At 41.6% G+C, this 24,269-nt stretch overlaps 1 long non-coding RNA gene across 1 annotated transcript; it reads right to left on the minus strand.

Annotated features, from left to right (window-relative positions):
- On the minus strand, positions 1-19,035 carry LOC122757890. The gene is made up of 2 exons (XR_006358073.1): positions 18,403-19,035; positions 1-1,020 (listed from the first exon to the last, which is right to left on the minus strand). It is a non-coding gene; the product is annotated as an uncharacterized LOC122757890 (long non-coding RNA).
- Between the last annotated feature and the right edge of the window lie 5,234 nt (positions 19,036-24,269).

Below are 24,269 nucleotides of genomic sequence, written 5' to 3' on the forward strand. Positions count from 1 at the left end.
TGTAAAGAGCTCTTTCCTTTATTGGTTTTGTATTTTATTATCACATTTCGTTTATTCCTGCGCTTTACGCCATGTAACTGTCTTACGGTGTGTGTGTGTGTGTGTGTGTGTGTGTGTCAGTGTGTCTGTCTGTATGTGTGTGTGTGTGTGTCTGTGGCGTCCATCTATACATATACTGAAACTTTTTATCATGCATATACATAAGTATATCTCGCATATAGTCATGCGACTGGCATTTTTGATGGCATCCTTGGAGCGCCCTAGGCTTTGATGACACTTTTGCTAACCCACACACACGCGCACACACACATGCACAGGGAGCAATGCCACCCTCTTCGCGTCGCGGGGCTACGTTTACGGGCCATATGGGACTTTGATATGACAACGCAAATATCCGTTATGGGCCGACAGGCACGCACCAACTCGAATCCCCGGCTTCAGGCGTGTCGTACAGAAGGAGAGCAGCAGGAGCAGAGCAGGTGGGGGTGGGGGTGGGGTGTTCTAATGTTGTCATGGACTTGGCCTACGTAGATGGGTTTCTGGGTGGTTGGGCTGGTCTGGTTGGCTTAGCTGTTGCCGAGCAACGTCCGTGCACATATCCCAGAGCAGATCCCTCAAAATGATTTGCCGAATGCGACTTCGCCCACATCCAGTTGAATATCCACTCCATTTGCGATTGCCGCCCATCGCCGACGCTGCAAGGGAAGCTCATATCAATTCACTTAGTTGTATTAATCTTTCATGTAGGCATATTCCCGAGTGTCATTGGACATGGCAAGTCGTTTAGCTAACATAGACACCGAATTAATCAATGACTTATTCATAGTATCGAGGATGATGTTAGGTCTAATATGCTATGATATCCAGTAGGCCAATCGAGTTCACTTAAATTGCCGACAAGTTTTTCAATTATCTTTATTCGATCCATGCAAGAAGCGAAAGAGTATATTGCATGTCTCTCCAGACGTCTCTCTGTTTGTTCGTCTATCCGTCAACCCGATGTAAACTTCAGAGTAGAAACTACAAATGTAAAATAAGTATACTCGCGGGCATTCTCAACATTTGAAAAAATAAATGTATATAATATAATATATATTGCGCATATATGCTTTTAAGTAGAATCTTATATAATTATAAAGCTAGAAACCTAGAGACAAATTGACAGTTGAGTAAATATGGAGCTCCCCTGACGATAAAATCAAGTTCTGTTTTTTTTCTTTATATTGATCTTTATATGAGAGAGCAAGAGAGGGAGAGAGAGAGAAAGAGTGATAAAAAGAAAGAGATAGAAAGAGGTAGAGCGAGAGATGTACTTTTGCTGGTTTTTCTCTTCACTGATCATTATTTGGATTACAAATACTACTATATAAGATCGATGAATTAGCCTGAATACATTACCCTTCTATGACCTTCTTTCAGTAACCTTATACTATGACTAGGATTAAAGAACATTATACTCTGATTTCCCATTTTCAATGGGTTAAGGGTATATAAAATAATTGATTCGAATTGTATTATCTTTTGCTGTTGTCATATTCCATTCTTCTTTATGCAAGAGTGATTGCTTGAGTGATCGATAGTCCGTCGTCATCATTGTGCCATATATCGATAAATATCGATTGTTCACACTATTTATCATTTAACATAAGAACAATAGAATTTCACTGATTTACGTGAGCTCGAGAAATAAAATCAGCTTTTAAAGCTTTCAGCCTGCATTCATTGAATTGCCTAATCAAAGCCCAGTGCCTATTAGAGGATATCTTCTAGTGGAGCACTGCTAATGGGTTTTCATTGTCAGCTAAATGCCCTATTATATTTATATTATATTCTCAGCTTAGTTTGTGGACTTTGGAGTTATTAGCATTAAATTATTTCTCAATCGCACTCAAAGAACTCCTCGAACTGCGTTTGGCTTCATCTTTGTTGTTATTGTTAAATGTTTTGCTTTGGATTTACTCAAAATAGTTTCTACATATTCACCATGAATACATTTATATATATGTATACATATATGTATGTATTAGCGTCTTTGTTTGCATTGGGAAATGCTTGGCTCAGAGCTCTACATATTTACTACTGAATGCTGGCGCTGCTTTGCCATTTATGCAAATGTAATTCAACATTTTTGGCGCTCTTAATTACTCAATTTAGACGGGTGCCCGAGGGGCGGGGCCCCAATCGAGAGCCATATAGAATTGTTAAATGTATGTAATGGAGGCAAGTACATACATACGCCTTTCTATATATATACATATATATGTATATGTATATATCTGCTGGGGGAAGGTTGGCTCTTCGTTAGCTAAAAGAGTTGTGGAATGAGTTGTGGACACTGTGTGTGTGTGTGTGTGTGTGTGAGTATGTGATAAATTTACAGAAATGGCTCAAGAAGTTGTTGCCACGAAAATTGTTTGGCCCTCCGCTCGGCAGCAACTATTGTGACTTTGCCACCCTCGCACGCACACTTACACACACACGCACGCACACACTCACACGCGCATATACAATGAAATTAAAACAAATCCTTTCGTTCCATATTAATGGTCGCCATCTTTGCAGCAAATGACATTCGAAAACATTTATTGCGCCACACACACACACACACACATACGCACACACACATGCGAGCACACCCACCCAGGCACACACGCACACACTCACATATGCATGGGTGTTCGGCTGAGCTGAGCTCGTTCGGCTTGTCTTATATATGACCAACCCAATGGAACCACCCGATTCACCCACCGAACGGGCTGGAGGACAAGAGCCGGGCAAATGCCAACCCCATCCAATTCCCAGCGCCATTATGCACAGCAGCACATGTGTGGTGTGTGTGTGTGTGTGTGTGTGTGTGGCTGTTCATTTGGTATGTAGTAAGCCCTACAGGACACATTCCTCACCCAAGCCGAAAGGGGTGAGCATTTAGCTTCCTGCCCAGCTCCTGTTCGCGCAGCAGAACAAAAGGCAACACAGACGCACACACACATGAGCTGCTGTTAGTGAGTGCGTGTGTGTGTGGGTGGGTGGCTGTGCAGACCATGTACAGTTATTTCACTTTACATTATTTACCATTTCGCCAAACGACTACACACATTCAACTTTCTACTTTCGCCTCCCACTGCCTCCCACTGCCAGCTCCCTCGACCTCATCTCCTGAGCCGCGCTGCGTAAAACTTTCATTTAGTTTTCTAATTACTTTTTTAATCAAGCAACCCAAATATCTGGCAACCCTTTTAGCCAACATATAAGCGCGCTAGTCAATAAATTTGCACGCTAACAACAATCTTAGCAAAGACTGTAGCAGCACCGAGGAGTCTTAGCCATGGCATAGATGTTGTTGTACTTATGGGTGTTAGTGTGTTTTGTATTATATTTTTAAAATACATAGCATACATAAGTATATGCATGTTAGATAACATATAAATAGAGCTATATATAAAATATATTAATGGTTTTGTTCTTAATTTTGTTGTGAAATATGATTTCATCTGCACTTGTGCCTGCTTTTGAATGCTTTCAATTTTTTTTTTTTTTTTGTAGTTATGTATATCTAAATTTGCATATACATAAAAAAATTCATTGCTAAGACGCGGTAGTTCGCGACAATTCGAAATATTTTAAGAGTCCCTTGAATTTCGAAATAACGAGAGTCGACTGTATATAAATTTGTATGAAGTAAAGTAATTAATTAGATAATAAGCAGATAATTAGACTGTATTTATAATATTATTAAGATTTTGTATATTACTATTAGCATTTATAAATATTTTAATATTTAACAGATATTTATTTTATAAAAACAGATATTTTTATTTAAAGACTAAATTAAAAAAAAATAAAAAAATATTTGTGGATACATAATAACATTCCATAATATAAAGAATGTTTGTATATATATTTCTAAGTATACAAATATATTATTTATCTGTCCATGATAGATATGAATATTTTTTGACGTATGCATATATTTACATATAAGTGGTGTATATATTTGGTTTAAGTGACTCTTTGATGAGATTTCTTACGTTTATACTTCACATCTCCCAACAGGGGTCAGTCCTCAAGTTAAGAGTTTATCATCAATTGAATAAATGTTGTTAGGATTGTTCGATCCCCATGTACATAGCTATTTATTTATTTATCAGAGGTTATTATTAATATAAAATTAAGACTAAATTAAGAATCAAGCAACTGGGGCCTGCGGCTTCTCCTGCTGATTATATTGATGACGATCAATCTTTAATTATTGGAATTCTTAAATATATATTTCTACACTTGACCTTTGTGTTTGGATATGTATTTGCGAAATGTATTTTTATAATTAATTTATTTTCAATTCCCATTCCCTTTATAATACGATTCCTACTCTCATTCTCCTATTTGACTCAGTCCTTTTGTATATTCATGTGCTTTATACACCTTTGTATGTCCTGCCTTATTGACTCGACTTGTGCCTTTGTTAGCTCTCGACCGACTGTGCCTAAGCAATTCAATCATTCATCTATCTGTGAGGCTTTCGCTTTTCTCTTGATTCATTTTGTTGGCTCTGGCGTGCAGGGTCCAGTTGCTGTCCCTGTTTGGGGCTGTCGCTCGTAGGCACTTGGGTCCAGCTATGGCGGCCATTTTGAATAACCATTTACCGGACGAATGTGTGTGTGTGTGTGTGTGTGTGTGGAGTCGTTAGCATGGGCAGCGTTGGGTTAAATTAAGTGTTGGCCCTTGTTGGACTTGGCTTCTAAGTGACTGCCTGGCATTTCGCATCCAAGGCGGCCCCGCTCCCGTCTCCCTTCGAGGACCCTCTCTCGCCTGTCGAGCGCCAACTGTCGCGTCTGGGCAACCCCGTTTTCGGATCGTTTCGTTGTGCTGTCATGGCCAAGCAACCCCCAAGTCTCGGCCAGTTCAATTCCCTGGCCGGCTGTCAGTCAACGCGTGGCTGCCCCGTGGCCAAGAAACATTCGCGAGCAAGGAATAAGGTGTGGCGGGTGGTGGGCTGGCCAAGGCAGGCGGAGGTCTGTGGGGATCCAGTGGGGGCCAGCCGTGGAGCAAGTCCCGCAAACTTTCGCTTCGTTTTCGATTCGTTGTTGCCGTCGACGTTGATAGTTATTGAGTTGCCCAAGGCAGGGCAGTGGACCCAAGTATTTCCAATTTCGAGCAGCCCACACCCGCCCGGCTCCAGCCCCTGGGATGATGGGATGACTGGGCGCGCTCGGCAGGAAGGAAGCCAGCTGGGCAATGTAATGTCAATTTGCTTGAAATTGAAATGATTCAAGGGCGAATTTCAGCGTCAAGTGGCAAGTGGCGAGTGGCGAGTGGCGAGTGGCGAGTTGTGTCTGCCACGTTATTCCTGGCCATGGTTTCGGCTAGGACATACAACACGCAGCAGTCAGCAGGCAGGAGGCAGGAGGCAGGAGGCAGGAGGCAGCACACAGAACGCAGGACACGGGCTGACAGTGGTCGTGTATTTATTGTTACCGCTTTTTGCGGTCGCGTCACAGACTCGACGCGCAAAACTTTTTGCTTCCATTTTTGTCGGAAGTGTTGCACAGGCAGCGGGCGGGGGGTAGTTGCTGCCACATTGAACGTGCTCCTGATCCGTAGGGCTGACGTAAAATATTTATTACTTATCCCCAGCATTGGACGACGACCACGGCCATGTCCGTGACGCTTTTGGCCCAAGTCGTTGGCCAGCCACACACACACACACACACACACACACACACACACACACACACACACACACACGCACACTGAGGGTAAAATATGAACTCGCGACCAGTGCACTCTCCCCACCCAGTAATTGAACCCCTCAGCGCCCCCCTCGCTGTTCTCAGCCGTCCTCAGCGGTCCACTGGATGTCTCTTTCCTTTCAGCCAAATCGAGTTGTTTATGTGTCTGGGCACTCGTCGCGGGGGCAGGCGGCTGCTGTTTGCTGATTCAACATTTTGTGTCGTCCACCATTTTGTTTCGGGCAGCTGACCACTGCGACTGCGACTGGGGTAGTGCGGGCAAGGGGTTGCCCGAAAGGTAAACTCTGGGGTAATTATTGATTTCTTGCGTCACATTGAAATTTCTTGTAAATTTAGATGCGGCATTTGGCATCATTTAGCAAGGGAGCTGAGTTTCGGCAGCGCCATTAGCTAACCCCACATTCAATTTAAGCGAGTTAAGGCTTTAAACATGGGGATTTCGACAGCATTTACAATTTCAAGCAATCATTCCAAAAAGTCAAGAAATGACAAACTTAAAGCTGCGCCATAAATGGCTATCTGGGCAGGAATTTTTTGGTTAAATGCACTTTCAGATCAGAGTTCCTTTACATATATGATGTTAGATAATTCTTGTATAGTAAATCAGTTTGATTTCCAATTAATGTTATGTTAATGTCTTAATTGGGCGTTTGATAAGAGTTTCCATGGGATATATGATGATATATGATATAATTGTAATTTAAAATAAATGTTTTAATTGGGTTTTAGATAAGAGGGATGTACATATTTGGGATGCACATATTTTGTTAGTCAATTCTTGTTCACATAATTTGTAATATTCAATTAATGATAATTTCAAGACAATTCTTTCTGCTGTATGAATAGATAATTCGTATGCTAATTAAGTTCAAGATAAAAATTCCTTGGGCTATATTTTAATAGATAATTTATTTTTGTATTTCCAATTAATTCGTATGCTAATCAACTTTCAGATCAGAGTTCCTTTGCATATATGATGTTAGATAATTCTTGTATAGTAAATCAGTTCGATTTCCAATAATATTCCAATAATAATTAATTGGGCTTTTGATAAGAGTTTCCATGGGATATATGATGATATATGATATAATTGTAATTTAAAATAAATTCATTCTGATGTATGAGTAGATAATTCTTATGCTAATCAATTTTCAGACCAGAGTTCCTTGAATATATGATAGATAATCTCTATATATAATTTTCAATTTCAAATCAATTCATTCAGTTGTATAAATCTTGATAGATATTTCTTATGGCATATTTGAATTCCTTTGGATATACATACATATATGATAGATATGATTGATTCTTATGTATATGTAGTTTATAGTTTCGAATTATTTATTTATGCTTCAGATATTAATTATTTTGCTATTTGATAGATGATTCTTTTATATAATTTGTAAATTCTTATAACCAATCCGACTGTTAATCTGCGAGATCCTCTTGAATATATATTGAGATATATGTATTTCAACGCTTGAGTTAAAGCTCAGCTCTGAGATGAAAGAGATGAAGTGGTTGGAGTGGTTGGGTGGTGGGGATGTGGCCCCCTGGTCTCCTGGTTGACATCGGGGCCGAATATGTGCGTTTGCTCAGTGCGTCGCATTAAGCCCAAAGCGTGTGTTCAAAATAAACAAAATGAATGTTCAAATGTCGCAGGCAGACCACAAGCTGTCACAGGCGTTTCACTCTGCCACATGCGACATGCACATATGTATACATGCATATGTGTATATAAATATATACCTATATTTGTGGATGTGTGTGTGTGTGGCAGAACTTTCCACAGACAGACAGACAGAGACCCCGAGACGGACATGTGTACTACACTTATATATGGTACATGCCTGCCCAACAGCAGCAACAACAAGCGTTGGCTGAGAGTGATTGACTCATAGATACCCTGGGGGATATCAATGAGAGAAAAGTGGAAGTATTGATGACTCTACCTCAAGCAGAGAAGCAGCCTGATTAAGAAACTCTAGGCGACTATCGATATTTATCGATTTTGGAACAAATTACTTGCTATCGACTTCTACAAGAAACTACCCATTTGCGCATACATTTTCAATGGGTATCACAACAACAATAACAAAGCTTTGACGCAAAAACTTCCAAAAGTAGAAAAGCAAAACGTAATGGAACAGCAGAGCACGGGCCGAACAGCGGAAGAGGGGGAGGTGTATGTCTTTCTCTGCATGTGTGTGTGTGTGTGGCAGCATCTACAGCTAGAGCAGTGGGCAACAACGTTAGTAACTGCGAGCGAACCGTTAACCGCCCAGCGCCAAGCCCATCGTCCTCCGGTTGCCGGCTCAAGCCTTTTGTTGTCTGCAGTAAAATTTTCCATGCTCGGGCGTTGCGTGTGTGTGGCGTGTGTGTGGCGTGTGTTAGTCCCTCTCTCTCTATGTGTATGTGTGTATGTGTGTGAGTTCCAAAGTTTAATTCAAATCACAAAAACACACACACGCATACACATGCAAATGAAAATTCAGCAAGTGTGCATGTGTCAGTGTGTGTGTGTGAAAAGTTTGAAATTCGTGCGGTGGCAAACCAACTGACGTCCTCCATGTGAAAATAAAGGTCTAAAATCCTTTTCGGAACCCCATGCATGTGAGCCACAACCCGACCAAAACCCCCTCCCAATCTCTTGCTTTCGCACTCTCCCCCTCTCTCTCTATATGTATGTGTATGGATGTCTCTTTCGCACTGACTGCTATGTACTCGGCGAGCACACACGGACACACGCTCAACTCATATAACATTTGCGAAAACTAAAATAAAATAAAACACAAGAGAAAATTGAAGACGGAGATGAAGAATAATATGAAGAACAGTAAGCAGAAGAAGCAGAAGAGTTTCTAACTAACTTGTGAAATTTTTGTAATTTGAAAATCTCGTCGTCGTCGTCTTTTCCTTCTCCTTCTTCTTCATCTTCATTTTGTTTTTGTTCTCATTTTCTTTGTAATTTTCGTACTCGAGTTCCCGCTCGCTCTCACATAATTTAGCTTAGGTCTTAAGTTTTCAGAAAGGTGTGGAAGCAGCAGGAGTAGGAGAAGGAGCCTGCGATAGCTACTGTATAGATAAATGATGTATGTACTTACATCTAAGCACGATGGGCCTCTTATCGAGTGCTCGATAATGCAGTCTATTGTTTTGCCTATCTGCTGAGTGGGCGCCTAAGATTCGCAATTAGTTATGGATACTATTTATGAAGTTCTTATCCAACTATAATCAGTTTAAGATGGAGGCTAATGAAGCTGGAGATTGAGCAGCAGCCGTTGCAGCACTTCGAGCATATTGTTCGATTTGGTTGCTGAGTGGTTGGGGGCGTGGTTGTGGGCGGCAGTGGTCCCACTGGTCGTTAGGCAGACGACAAAGTGCTGGATCTTCGCTGTGAGCAGAGCAGAGCATGTCGTACGGATTTCGGTTGCCGAAGCACCGTTGTCCTGACAGCCAGCAGCAGCCGCGGGCGTTAGTAGACGCCGAAGCCTTTTACTAAAAACTTTGAGCCTGACATGTGCAGCCGACACAGAGAGAAACCCCCGCCCCCCACACACTTCTTGCCACAGCAGCACTACCCGGCAACTACCCCACACATGGCAACCCCAGGCTCATTCCCAAATCAAAAAAGCCAAAGCCAAAGCCCAAGCCCAGACCCAAACCCAAACCCATTTCCATTCTCAGGCTCAATCCCAAACTGAAACGAGCCACATACGATGTGTATATACAGCGAATCATGTATGTATATACACGTGTGTCTATGTGTGTGTGTGTGTGTGTGTACATGTGTATACATATTTATCGACTTTGTGAGCTCGTGAAAACATCAAGTGAACGGAAGCCAAGTGGAGAGCTGGAGTGGAGCTGAGCCAAGTGGTTTGAGTAGCAGCCAACGGACGACAACGACGAGGACATCAAATGCTAGGCGAAGCGGGGAGCTGGAGGAGAAAGGGGAAAGCGGCGGAATGGAGCAGGCGGAGGTTGTGGAGATGCCAAACCAAATGACTGGCTGGCTGGGCGAGTGTGGTCGTACTTGTTGTTGTTGTTGCTGCTGTTGTTGTGCACCAATGTGTTATGGAAAATGTTCCATTAGTACTGATGAGACGACATGGACGAGGACGAGGACGAGGACGACAGCGAGTGCGAGTGCGAGTATAAGGACGAAGGACCAAAGAACGCCACAGCAGCGAGCAGCAAGGACCGAAGACGGCAACTCGGACGACGTCGCGACGTCGAGAAGTTTCGGCCCGCATCCGGCACTTGCGAGCCATCCACCCGCCAGCTCCTTTGGGCATGCCCACTATGCCTATGCCCACCCTTAGCCATGCACGTCCAATCCTTTTTCAATACACATTTCCCATTTCCACAGCCGTTGCACTGGCACACATGGCACAAATGCAACTCCAATTCCAACTCTGTTTTTGGACATTTTTATTCGCAGTTTCTCTTGCAATATATGGGACTTGCACTGCGAGAGAATTTTTGGGAAATTCGACTTTAATCTACAGGAAATTAAGCTGAAGGCGAAGCCTCGTAGAAGCTCTAGAATTCAAAACTATCTTCTTTTTTTTTTTTTTTTTTTTTTAACTAGAATAGAAACTAGGAAATTAAATATTAGCAAGGAACTTAGATTTTAAAATGTAAATATAAAATAGATGTATAGATATAGATATATAGATATGTAGATATAAAGATATATAGATATGTAGATATATAGATATGTAGATATATAAATATGTAGATATGTAGATATATAGATTGTAGATATATAGATATGTAGATATGTAGATATATAGATTGTAGATATATAGATATGTAGATATGTAGATATATAGATTGTAGATATATAGATATGTAGATATGTAGATATATAGATATATAGATATGTAGATATATAAATATGTAGATATATAAATATGTAGATATGTAGATATATAGATATGTAGATATATAGATATATAAATATGTAGATATATAAATATGTAGATATATAGATATATAGATATGTAGATATATAGATATGTAGATATATAGATATATAGATATATTTACACTATATATATATATATATATATATATATATATATATATATATTTATTAACTGGTGTTCTACGTTCCAAGTTTCTAGCACTCAAAATAATATAGATATTGTGATGACAGTATTTACCACTTTGACTGGCCGCTAGCCTTATACTAGCCTTATACTTTACACTTTATAGGACAGATATACACTATATATATTCCACATTCAAGTCTCTAGCTTTAAGTATATTTTAAGTCTGCTCTACATAATCTAAATTTGTATATAAAAAATAAATATTATAGCTGCAAAAACAAAAGGCTTAGAACTAGTCAATTTGGTCAAACATCTAACTGAATCCTCTCTATAGATTTGAACTAGATCTTGAGACAAGGTAAATACTGAAATATCAAAACTTATGAATTCTTGATGATTATACATTAAATAAAATACAAATGAAATGGAAAAACTTAACAATTTTCCCCAATTTTACATTATCAGATTTTATTTACTTATAGTTTAATAGATTGGCTTTATTAAAAAGATTTAGTTTAGTTCATTTAGTCATACTTTCAAGCCCCATATTTTCGTATTCCCGTCCCTCAGATGTTCATTGTTTTCATAACAGAATTAGCTTAGACTTAGCATAGGTTTCTGTTGCATCCGCAACGGTTTGTTGACCCGGAAATGCTAGCATGTATAAGTTTAGTTTTAGTTTCAGCTGTAGTTTTTGTTGATTTTATATCTTTTGAGCAAATCCCCTTTTAATTCAGTCATGATTTGCCATTGTTTGTTATTAACATTGGCTGCCAGGCCCGGGGCAAGTGGCTTGCCTCTGCCTCAGCCTCTACGAAGCATATTCGTGATGAGCATTTCAAGGACTTAAGATGCTCTGCCCACCATAGGGTGGTATCCAAAGCACTAACTAAAACAAGAAAAAATGAAATAAAACAGTAACAACAACAGTAACGAAAAGGCTTTAACCGCATATCCCCAACCAGAATGAATTCATAAGCTTGAGACTCAGTTGACATGTGAACAGACTCAGTGTGCGCATGTGTGTGTGTGTGTGAATATATGATTAAGTATCTATTTGTTGTTCACCCTACACTCAAGGCATTTCAATTTACACTAGAATAAGTTTCAGCTTTTGGAATTTATTAAACTTCGCAAGATTCTCTTTTAACTTTACCACTTGTATTTCGCTCTCGATTGGAACTTTTATGCGGTTCCATAAGGCTTCGCATATGCCTTGCAGTGTAGGGCGCGTAACCGCTTACACACACACACATACACACAAACACGTACGTTGTAGCCGCACATACATCAACAAGTCTGTTAAGAAATAAAATTTACTTTTCCTTGGGATTACTGTTTTCTCTCTCTCTCTCCCTCTCTCTGCCTGTCTTGCTCTCCTACTCTTTCTTTGTGCTAGTCTTTTCTCTTCTTCTTGGAGCGCCTTGTTTGCCATTCGCCTTGGCAAATAAAAGCTGCTCAGCAAAAGCTTTAAGGTGCACAGGGATCGTAATTGGGTGGCATATGTGAGGTTGCTAGCGGTAACGGTGCGGTAGTGGTTAGGGCGTTCAGGGGTAGGGAGTGGGGGCTAGTGTGTGTACTAGGTAGGACCGCATCGTGCCGCAAGCAGTTCAGTTAGCTGGGGCGGAAAGTTCTATAAGCTCTGTCAGTGGCATAGTTTCCGTTTAAGCATCTGGCTGGGGATTATTATTTGCCATATTATAAGAAAACGGGTTTAGTTCAAATGTCAACAGCATTTATCATGCCCTACGCCATAGTTGAAGCGTTGCGAGCACCGAAAACATGAGCATGGCATGGGTAGGCTGATATGGCGAACGGAAATGGGAATGAGAATGGAAATGGAAATGGCAGTGGGCTGGAAGCAGGAGGCGGAAGGCGGATGGCGGATGGCGGAACGCAGGAGGAGGGGCCACATAGGCAGAAACAGTTGAAAAACAGAATGCTGAGCGTGCATAATCATGTAAGAAACTGTTGGATAAATAACAGAAATGAGCGCTAAGGGATTGCCCGGATTATAGAGCTGTACACATTTAATATTAATAATATATGAAACTGGAGCACGCAAATATGGATAAGTCCTTGCCTTTAAAATGAACAAGCTCGGCCATTTTTTCGAATACTATTTTTGCACTGGGCTACAGTAAGTCGAAGAAAGAAGTAAGAAGTTGAATGCCTTTTTATACCCTGAACCCATTGAAAACGGGAAATCAGAATAAAATGGGCTTGTTAAAATCATCGTTAATCAGAATTAGCAGACGTTTCGATATAGCGCCCTCCGTCCATCTATTTGTTCGCTCGTCCATCTATGTTCTACATTCTTAATTTTGTCAACTTCTAAATAATGAAATATGGTAAAGCTGAACACGCTTCATGCCGTAGATACTCGTTTTCAATAAACATAATACAAACTAAATGTTAAAAAATATTTTCATAGCTTTCATATTTTAATATAAGTTTTATATTTATATATAATAATTTATATATGTATAATAACATAAAAATGTAAAGGTGGAATACAGTAATTAGAGTTGTATAGTCTAATAAATCGCAGCTATTACGCTCTGATAAATTTCATCTAGAGACTTTCTTATTCCTTGTTAGTTAACTTTTGTAATACATATGGTTTATTTTTAATTAATGCCCTTCAAAGACCCAAATGCAACAAATGTTTTGAAATATAAGTTTTGAAATAGGCTTATATACTTTAGTTCAATTGAATCTCTAGGCTTTCTCTTATAAGCACTTGATATATGAGCTATAATAATATAAGTCTCTAAGCTATATTTTCTTCTTCTAACAGGGCCTTAATTACTCACAAGAGAGCTGAGTGAGAGAACGGCAGTGTGAGAGAGAGAGAGGGAGAGAGAGCGGGGTAATTGGTATCGCTCGGGACCAATAGAACGAAGGCATCATATCCGCCCCTGCTTGCCCCCGCTTCGATAATAATTCATGTGACGCTAAATGCTGTAAGCAGTTAGTCAAATATTTTCATGTTTTGATCGTGTGCCCAGCCCACTCGGCTGACCAATGTCCTAATATATACACACACACGCACACACACATACACATATGCGGACATGTATTTCGCGTGTCCTATTCAATTTGTTGGGTCGCCGGCGCGCTGAAGGGGCTGGCCACTGGCCGAGGCAGTTTTCCACCATTAATTCGGTGATTTATGTTCTGTTTAATGTGAAAAATGCAATGTTTTTACCAGAGAGATCACTCCCCGATGACGCAGCGACCTTCCGGGGCCTGGTCACTAATCAAGTTGACCGCCGGTCAGGCAGGAGCAGACCCAGAGCCAAGGAGCTGAACCCGAATGGGCCTCGGCCAGCGCTGCGGAACCGGTACAAATTCATTAAACGCACAACGATCAACGAAGTTCGCGAGCAAAAGTTTACTTCAATTTGCATAGCAATTGCGCTGGACTGATTTGCTCGGCGAGCGGGGGGTAGCAACCCCTAGAGCTGATTTTGATTTACTTCTGCTCGCCGTGCAGCTGCAAAGGGGGGTTGCTGACCCTTGGCTGCGCTCGCCCGCTGGTCAGCAGCCCCTGCTTGGCCCTGCTCAGCCCCTGAGCGCTCTGATTCCTTTATAAGCGTGATAATGATGATGGCTGACCTTTCGAGCTGGACTGTCTACCCCTCGTCTAGCCTTGGTGCGGCAGCCTCCTGCAAAATGGCCGACACATGCGACTCGGACTTAACTTTTGACCAATGGTCAGCAGAAAGAGCACACGCTCAGCACACACACGCACAGACTTATGAAGACGCTGTGCGAACATCTTGGACAAGAATCGCATTTGTCGGCCCATTGACACTGCAGGCAGGGGGTCGTCCCTGGTCCCTGGTCCCTGGTCCCTGGTCGCTGGACACCCTATCGAGCTGATCTGCTGCTCCGGTGGTGGTCAGCGCTTGTCAACATTATTTCTCAATTAATTTTTCATTTTTCATAAAATTAACCCAGAAATTTGGTGTGCAGTGACCTTCGCACTTGGCCATGTTCGCATGTTCGCATGTTAGCATGTCCACAGGATTTGTGCTCCGCTCTGCTCGCTGTGCTGTGTTGTGTTTTGGCACGTGTTGGTCATTTGGTCATCTGGTCATTTGCTTATTCAATATGCTTAAAGTTAACTGAACTGGTTTGTTGCTTTGCCAATTGCCTTTTGATTTCCTATGCGAGAGCGTGCGCGCCTTTGTGCGTGTGAGTGTGTGTGTGTCTGTGTGTGTCTACTTGTATTTATTTGTACCATTTTTATTGCATTTATTTTGCCGCCATTGAGGTGCGTCCTCCTTTGGCGTCATGAGCCGCAGTCAAGGCGAGTCCTTAAATGAAATTAAGTCCGTGCCGGCATGCGCTGCTGCGCCCAGGCAGGAAGTGATAGAATGAATGGCTGCCAGTCGCTGCAGTAGATGTACATCTGTACCCCCTCTGCTGCTCTTGCTGCTGCTCCAACTCCTCCTCCTGCTGCCACCCAGCTTGACTGCCAGCGAAAGAAAAACAGCAGAGAAAAACAGCACACACACATACACAAACAGAGCAAGAGAAACGCAAAAAAGGAAGAAAAAGAAAAACAGAAATGCACAGACAGACTTCCTGTGGATTTTCCGGAATTTAATTTATTAAAACAACGAGCGACAAGTGCTTAAGCGCAGTCCACATCCATGCAAGAGACTAGAAAAGAGCGGCCGAAGGCAGGAGGCGGTAGGCGGTAGGCGGTAGGCGGGAGCAGCTAGTATATGGCCTTTAAGCGATCATGATTAGACGCAGCTACGGAGCGATGTGCTTCCTAACAACAATTTCATCCAGATCAATTTGAAGAGTTATAAGGTAGAAGTCAGTACATTGAAAAAACTTTGTGGATATAAGAAGAAATAAATAACAATATATCATATCATATATTTATTAAAAGAAATATATATAAATATATTGATGATATTGTTTGATTTGAATAAATTTATTATGGGTGTATAGTACAGTTATTGATAAGTAATTCGATATGGAAAAGTATCTTAAATATGCAAGATCCATTTAAATATGAGCTAATATGGTGAGCTCTATAGATATATCACTTTCTCAATTAATTGGTTTAGATATAAAAATAATTAAAATAGCTCACAGAGTTAGCTATAAATAATCGATTACTTATCGCATTAGAATAATAATAATGATCACAAGTCTTTTACAATTTTAGCATTTAATAGCAATGTTATGAATTTGTGTTTAAATATGATGAGCATCAGATCAATTGTACCATTCAAACTTGAAATAGAACAGAATTGAAATTGCTTTAAGCTAAGATAGAGTGAGCTATTTTTTTGATATTTGTGGGAATGTGTATCCATTTGATATGGAATAATAGCAGAAGGTCTTATTGTAAATCCAGTCAGGGCATTTGATCTATTATTTTATCACAATAGTATAATCTTTGACGCTGTTACGGCCCAGAGATTGATGATATTTAACGATTCAGTTATAATGAATTCAACCTATTGATTATGCTAGTGATATAATTAATTCAGTTTTCGGATGTGGAGTTCTTTAGAGCATTTCTGTCTGAATGGGCACCACGTGCACTGGTTCAGCTCTCAGTTTCTCAGCTCTGGGCTGACGACCCACACTTAAACCAGAGAACACTCTCTGGGCATTATTATTTGAAAATTAAAACAATTCAACAGCGGGGAACAGCTCTTTGACGTGGCGGGACGGTGCATTGTGTCGCTGGGTAAAACAATCTCATTGAAGGATCGCAACGGGATCCAGATCTGAACTCATGAATCAGTCAGCCAGTCCGCCAGCAGCGGGCAACGGCTGGACTGACCGGGCACGGAATTGTGAACGGAGAGCCGAGGACTGTCAACGTGTCAATCAAGCGGAGTTGCTTTCGCTCGATTCGTGGCACTCCTCACGCTCATTAATTCAGGACGCGTCCTCATTTCTTGTCGTCCTTGACGCAGCGAAAAATATTACCGCAGTGCCGCAGCTTTGCACCCTTTTTCACTCCCGCGGTATCCTGTGTCGTGATTTTTTTCTTCTTCTTCTTCGTTTTCTGTTGTTTTTTTTCCAACCCTTTCGCTTGGAGCTTCAAGACGTTAGAGTCGGAGCAAGACTCGAAGTCAGTTGGGTTAGGCCTTTCGATCGTTCCTCTTGGGCCTCATCTACGCCCTATGACGTCTCACGAAATTCTTTCGTCCTTTCAGACGACACATGACAGCCATTGTAATAGTGATATGTGTGCATAATCCAAATTGATAGTCGCGACCCTGTCATAGAGCTCATTCTTTAGTGGGCTTCCCAATTTGCAGAGATCAAAAAGCTATTCGAACTCAGAACCTCAGAAGTCATGACGATGTTTATGATACTATATAATATTATCCAATATATATATGATTGATAAAAAAAAACTCGACAAGCACATCGATTACCTTCAAAGTGAGCTTGACTTTAGTTTAATGCTGCTTGTGAAACACTGAGGCGTCCTTTACTAGGATATTATAAAAAGCGAGATGTAACTCTTAGATATAGTTTCCTGATTGTTTATTATAAGAGTTGGTATTTGATGCACCTTTATGCTTTCTAAACAGAGCTAAAATACAACTAAACAAAATAATAATACAGATCACTTTGAAAGTTAAGCCAAGCGCGAGCAGATTTTGTATTGTGCTGAGCAAGCTGCAAATTTAATTCCCTTGGACTATTTGGTAGGACAGTTAGATTGTGATATAAAAGCGCTTTTATGACTACTTGAGCAGTAGAACTCTTCTTCACAGAAGAATTCACAATAGACTAAGAAGGTATATCTATTACACCAGGTCTTTTTATATCATTTTCATCTCAGATATCCAATCTCAATAATGCCTCACCTCGGCTACACAAACAAATCTAGTCTTACATCTTATCAATCCAACTAAAATTACAATAAATATTACGCTATTCACTCTTTTATGGAAGAGTACAACTCACGAATTGGGTAAGAAACTAATCAATTCAAAAATTAGACATTCAATAATCTGCCCCATAAGTTATCTAGGTGTACAATATGATCTAAATAGACATATGTACTATCTGCAGTATAGAACAAAATGAATGCTCAGATAAACCTAGTCAAATTTTGTTATCTAAGGTTCAGAGATTTATTATTAATTTTTAACAAATGCTTATAATTTCAATGAGGTAACTTGAAGCAGATCTCTCTTGTTGATTAACTCCCTACTCTAGTAAACAAATATTAATAAACAGTATACGTTTTCCTTTTACTCTATAATTCATACCTAAAGGTAAAAAACATTCTTTTGATTTATTATTCTATTTTAACAAATGTTGAGTTAACCGCAGTAGAACTCTTTCGATGGGATGGCTGAATACATTGATTGGGGACTCCGAATCATCACAGCCTGCTATTGCTATCAAAATTCTCATCAACACCTGTTCTCGTTATCATAATCTGCAATCTTCTGGGCTACATCAATATAATATATTTACTCCATCCCTGGGTGTGTTAAGGGATATTCCAACTACTTATTTATGCATATACCATGCATACTTAAGTTTATTTATTATATTATCTATTGCCACATCATATGATCACATACCTCTTACAATATGTTGCCTCCATCCTAGCGCAAATCCATCTTTAGCTCCGATTTGGTTAGCTGCCTCACGACGACTGCCTGGTTCCCAGTCTCTAGGTTCTCAAGCCTTTATCTCTGGCAGCCTCTCGCTCATCCGCTCCCTCTCTCTCTCTCTTTCGCTCTCTCTCTTCCTGTTTCACTTTAACTCTCATCGGACTGCGTTGCCTTGGCACATCTGTTGTTCCGCGTTTGGGCTCAGTTTTACTTATTTGATGTTTTTTGTTATTTTCAAATTTCTCTTCTTCCATTTTTCAAGCGCGCAAAACTTATGCAAATTTGCATTTTCAGCTTATTGTTGATGCTCTCGCAATATGGGGATTAAAAAAAAAAACTTTTCCTACGTGGCTCCTGTTCCGGATTCAGTTTTTAGTTTCTGGCTCAACCCTGACCCAAAAAAAAAAAAAAAAAAAACAACAAAAGATTATAATGATGCAGTTGGCAGGATGTGAAGAAGCAGAGCAAGAGATCGTGAGTATTAGAGAGTAAGAGAAAGAGAGAGAGGGAGAGAGAGAGAAAGCGAGTGAGTTGAGCATAGTGCAAATGCCCTGTCATTAAACGCATTTTTTTGTTGCTGCCCTGCCTCCCTGCCCTTGCTTCCTGCCAGCCCAAGTTCCATTCAAATCAATAAATATGCAAATGTGAAATATTGTGCTTGTTGTTGTTGTTATCCTTTTGCAACAATGCGATTTGCGGATCGCGTTTCGGGGTGTGCAACGGGTCTCTCGCCTCTCGCGCACTGCATTCCGCACTTTTCCCATTTCCAATTTCCATCATATTCGCAAATAATTGATATCCAGGACATTCGTCATTCGAAATTCGCCAAATTTGAATATTCAAATTACAGGCTACAAGTTTGCATATCCGGCCCAGCCCAGTTCGGCACGACCCGTTGGCCTACCTACTTTGCATATGTACTATTAACTTGCCTCTACCTCTAACTCTACCCCTACCCCTGTCCCTAATCTAACCCGAACCTCCCGTTCGCATAAACCCTTCCGATTCAATTCAATTTTCAATTTCATTGCATTTGTTTTCGATTCGAGGTTCGAGCCTGGAACTTTGTGCTCGGATTTCGGCTTCGACTTTGATTTGTGCTGCTTTTTTATGTTTGTTTCAAAGGTGTGAAATCCTTCTAATTGATGGCAATGATAAGATTCGATTAAAGTACTGAACTCTGCCTTTTTTTTGCCAGTTGACCAAGAGTAAGGTATAATGTTATTTCAGCTACGAATATTTGTAATTGTATATGTTTTGTTTTCATACTCATTCACGAAAGTGAATTATTTTACTCATTCCCGAAAGTGAGTGAATATTGGTTTTGTGCAATGTCCGTCTTGCTGTCCGTCCGTCTGTTCGTCCGTCCGTCTGTCCGTCTGTCCGTATGAACGCTGTTTATTTCGGCGCTATTGAAGCAGAAATTCGGAACACGTACTCGTGTATATCTCCGATTTATAAAGTGTTAAACATTTCGCGATCCGCCCACTAGGGGCGTGGCAAAATCAGCTAGAACGCTGAAATTTTGCACGTAAGCTAATGTTATGATTCTATAAAGTCTAATGACAACATTATATGTCTACACCCGTTAGAGGCGTGGCAAATCGGACATGAAGATATAGTGACTATATAAATTCTGCGATATATTTTGGACACTATTCTCAAATGTTGTATATATACTCGGGCTGACTACCCAAGATCAAAAAGCTTCGACGGACATATGTCCGCCCACAGGGGGCGTGGCAAACAGCAAAAGTTTATATCTCTTAAAGTATAATAGCTAGAAGCTTCAAATTTGGATAGTTGAGTTACTAGTAACCTAGCGCAATCATCACTAAACTTTAACCTGTGTGTGGGCTAGAAGCCAGTATTGACATCTTATAAATTGAAATTGAAAGAGTGTAAATGGAAAAAACAAGCATAACTTATTTAGATGGTATATATCAAAGTAGTTTATTTACCATAACTAACAAGAATTATATGTATGCATGCATGCTAAGAAAATAGCCTTGTATAGCTTTTCAAGACCTCTCCTTCCAGTTTGTTCAGAGCTGTTAAACTTCACATAGTTATTATTCATGTATACATCATGATTATCCAAATTGAATCATTAACGGTTCCATACATATAAATGAATCTGTACAACTACCTCTATCTATCTACTCACGAGCTTAATCATTGATCTTAAACTAGACTCAAGCGTAAGTTCTTGAACGCGCTGATTATTCAAATCAGAACTTGATGCGCCAGCTCAAACTCAAATTCAAACTCGAATTCAAATTCAAATTGAAATCTAAGCGAATTCGATTGAAAATCTTTATATGCTTATTAAACTAAGAATTATTTGCATATTGAAGATGTTATGTAAGCTGTTTCTCAGCGCCAAACATGTGTGTGGGAAAATGGAAAACAAATAAGTAGGAAAAAAAGAGGAAAAAAAAAAAAAAAAAAAACTAAAGAAAAGCAAGGAAAACCTTTTGAGCAAACCGTCACGAAAAATCGAATATGAAAGTTCTGCCACATGTGCGATGTCTAGCTGCTGTGTGTGTGTGTGTTTGTGTGTGTGTGGCACATAAATATCGCGCATTGTGTATGTATTGGCTTACATAAGCTTTTCACTGGCCTCTCCGTGAATTTCGACCGCTCTCTTGCCCTCTCACTCTCCCTCTCTCTCTCACTCTTTCTCGCTCTCTCCCTCTCTTTCTGTATCTCTCTCACTCACTCACTCTCCTCAGCACGCCACCCCCTTCCCAGTGGCTGTCTCTGTCACTCGCACGCTCCCTATTGCACTCATGTGGCCGTCGCTGATAGCACGAAATGTGCATATGCTTAAAAGTGCTCCAACACACACACACACACACACACACACATGTCTGACTCTCTCCAAATGTGTGTGTGTGTGTGTATGTGTGTGAGGGCGCACCCGCAGGACATACATGTGCGCGGGGTGGCGGGCGTACAGGAGACAATGTGAAGTGGGCTCCGCTTGTGGGCTGTGCAGGGCGGTGGGCGGAGGGCGGGGTGGGGCTGGCTTGGCGGCTGCACAGTAGTCAAAGGGCTACTCAGCAGCGACGGCGATGCTGGCAGCGCTGCCCGCTGCCAACAGCGGGCTTTGTTTGTAGCGCTGACGTCCTCGCATGTCCTCTCGTGTCCTCCACACATACACACACACATCACACACACAAGTCCTCGCATGGCCCGGGCAATGCCCATTATAAGCATGAGATATTCATTTGCTCTCCATTCTTCACATATGTAGCCACTGCTATGGACTCCCCCACACACACATATATACGTGCGCATATGTGTGTGGCTGGAGTTAGAGCGAGCTAGCGAATGAGTTTGTGGGCGGCAGGTGTGGGCAGAGGGGTGTGTGTGTGTGTGTGAGCTGCGCAAAGTCCTTCAATTAAAGATGCGGCGATATGGCGAGCGAGATGGAGCAAACGAAAGTTCAAAATGTGCGAAAGCGAAGCACATGTGTGTGTGTGTGTGCTTGTGTGGGTGGCTGAGCAGCCAAGTTTCGGCTGCGACTAATATTCAATGTGCCTGTATGCGTGTGTGTGTGCGTGTTTTTGGGCGCTTCGCATTCGAATAGTACGCAGGTCGAGTAATAAAACACGAAGCGCCATGCGAGACAACATGTGTGTGCCACACACACACACACACATACACTCACACACGCACAACAAAATGGACAACGACAACGCAACATGTTCGGCCAGCAGCGGCAGCAGCAGCAGCAATGTTGCTGCCATTGTTAACAGCAACAGCAACAGCAGCAGCATCTCGTATGGGCACACGAGCAGAACCGACGGCGCACGAGCACATGCAGGACGACGTTGACGCCGACGCTGGCGCCGATGCCGATGCCGAGGCCGAGGACGAGAAGGCGAACGACCACACACATTCGATAGCCTTCGATGAGCAATACATTTTGCTTCCCTTAAACAGGCCCGCTTAGGCCCAAAGCCCACCCGCTCAGCCGCTCAGCCGCTCAGGCACACGCACATGTGTGCGAGCGGGACATGCATATAGGCAACACACCCTCACATGTGAGCCTCTCTATATGCGCGCGTGTGTGTGCGGCTGCCATTGCTGTCACTCCATCTAACACACAGTGCGCGCCGCTGCTAGGGCCCTGCCCACCAGGTCCAACCACTCAATGACCTGACCAAACCGCCAAACCACCTTTAACTCAGTTTTTGCTTATGCGAAAAAGGGTGCAGCCGACGTCGCTGCCGCTGTCGCTGCCTGCTGTCGCTGCTGCAGTCGCAGTCGCCGTCGCAGTCGACGACCACTTGCTATTTTGTTGGGGGTTGGTTCTGTTCTCTGACGCCAGCGAACCACTCGGCGCTGCCGGCCTCCCGCACCACCCCACCACTGCCAGCTAAATTGATGGCGACCACACACATGACATGGCTGCCAGCCTGCCTGCTGCCTGCTGCCCGCTGCCCGCTGCCCGCTGCACGCGGCGGCTATCTGATTAGGCAGCCAACTCTAACATACTCCACTGGCCCCACATCGACCCCAGCCCAGCCACCCCCTCGGCGCAGTGCAACCCCAAGCTAACGCACGGCTGTCAGCCCCAACCAACTAGTACTGCTACTGCTGCGCATAAATTAGTTTTGTTTGACGGCAAATGAATGGAACGTCGGCCATTTTGCTCACATATGAGCACACACACATGCACACGCACACATGTGCACACACACACGCAGTGCACACACTCCCACGCAGGCTTGTGAATAGCATGACCAAAGGATCTTCTCCAAGAACAATAGCTACATACATACAGCTCACTGAGCGCACTCCAGAAACGGAAATGAAGAAGCATGAGAAATTTAATAAAAGAATATTTATATTTATATACATGTGCATATTTATCAACGTATATACATATATAAATATTTATCTATGTATGTATATATTTATTCGTTTGCCGGACTGGCAAATAAAATACTCCCCTCAGTTTGGAATAATTTTCTGTACTTTTGAGGCTTTATAATTATATTTTTGGTTTTATAATTATATATTAAGGTTCTGTAAAATATTAAAATAGAATCTGCATATATGTATGTACATATGAATATGTATATACAGTCGATGGTATATACTATACGCAGCCTTTAGGAACTGTCAGTAGAAAGCATGGGGTTTGTTTGGTATCACAGGTATTTTGCTCTAAAAGAATGGTTCTAATATTTCGGAATAAGGATTCATCTTTTTCTTTCATCCGGGCCTTTTCTAATTCTTCCTCTCTCTAGTTTCTATCATCTTCCTTTTCTCTCTGTTTCTCTATTTATCTATATCTCTCTCTCACTCTATCTAGATCGCTATGCACTTCTCTTTCTTCTTCCCTTCTGTAACCGTCCTTTTTGGCTCTCTCTTTCACTCTATCTGCCTCTTTGCATCTGCCATTCTCTCTATCTCACTGCTCCAATCGTTCTCTTTCTCTCTCTATCTCTCTGTCTCCTTATCACTCTGTCTGTCTCTCTCTCTCTGTCTCTCTGTCTATCTCTCGTTCTCTCTCTCTCTCTCTCTCTCTCTCTCGGTCTGCCGCTGCCTCCCACTTCTACTCTGTCTGTCTCTCTTTATCTGCCGCTCTCCCTCTCTCTGACGAGAGAGATCTTTCTCTCTCTGTATTTTTCCTTCTCTATTATGCCGTTTATGCTTTTTCTCTTTCACACTATCCTTATATCTTACATGTCTCCGTATTCTCTAGATTCTCTCTTTCTCAATCTTTCTCTGTCTCTCTATGCCCACTCTTTCTTTTCATCTTCCCATCTGGTGCTTCACATCTTGCTGTCTTTTTTCCTGCCTGCCTCCCCATCTCT

Source organism: Drosophila mojavensis, unplaced genomic scaffold, assembly GCF_018153725.1.
Source record: "Drosophila mojavensis isolate 15081-1352.22 unplaced genomic scaffold, ASM1815372v1 contig_136, whole genome shotgun sequence".
NCBI lineage: Eukaryota > Metazoa > Arthropoda > Insecta > Diptera > Drosophilidae > Drosophila > Drosophila mojavensis.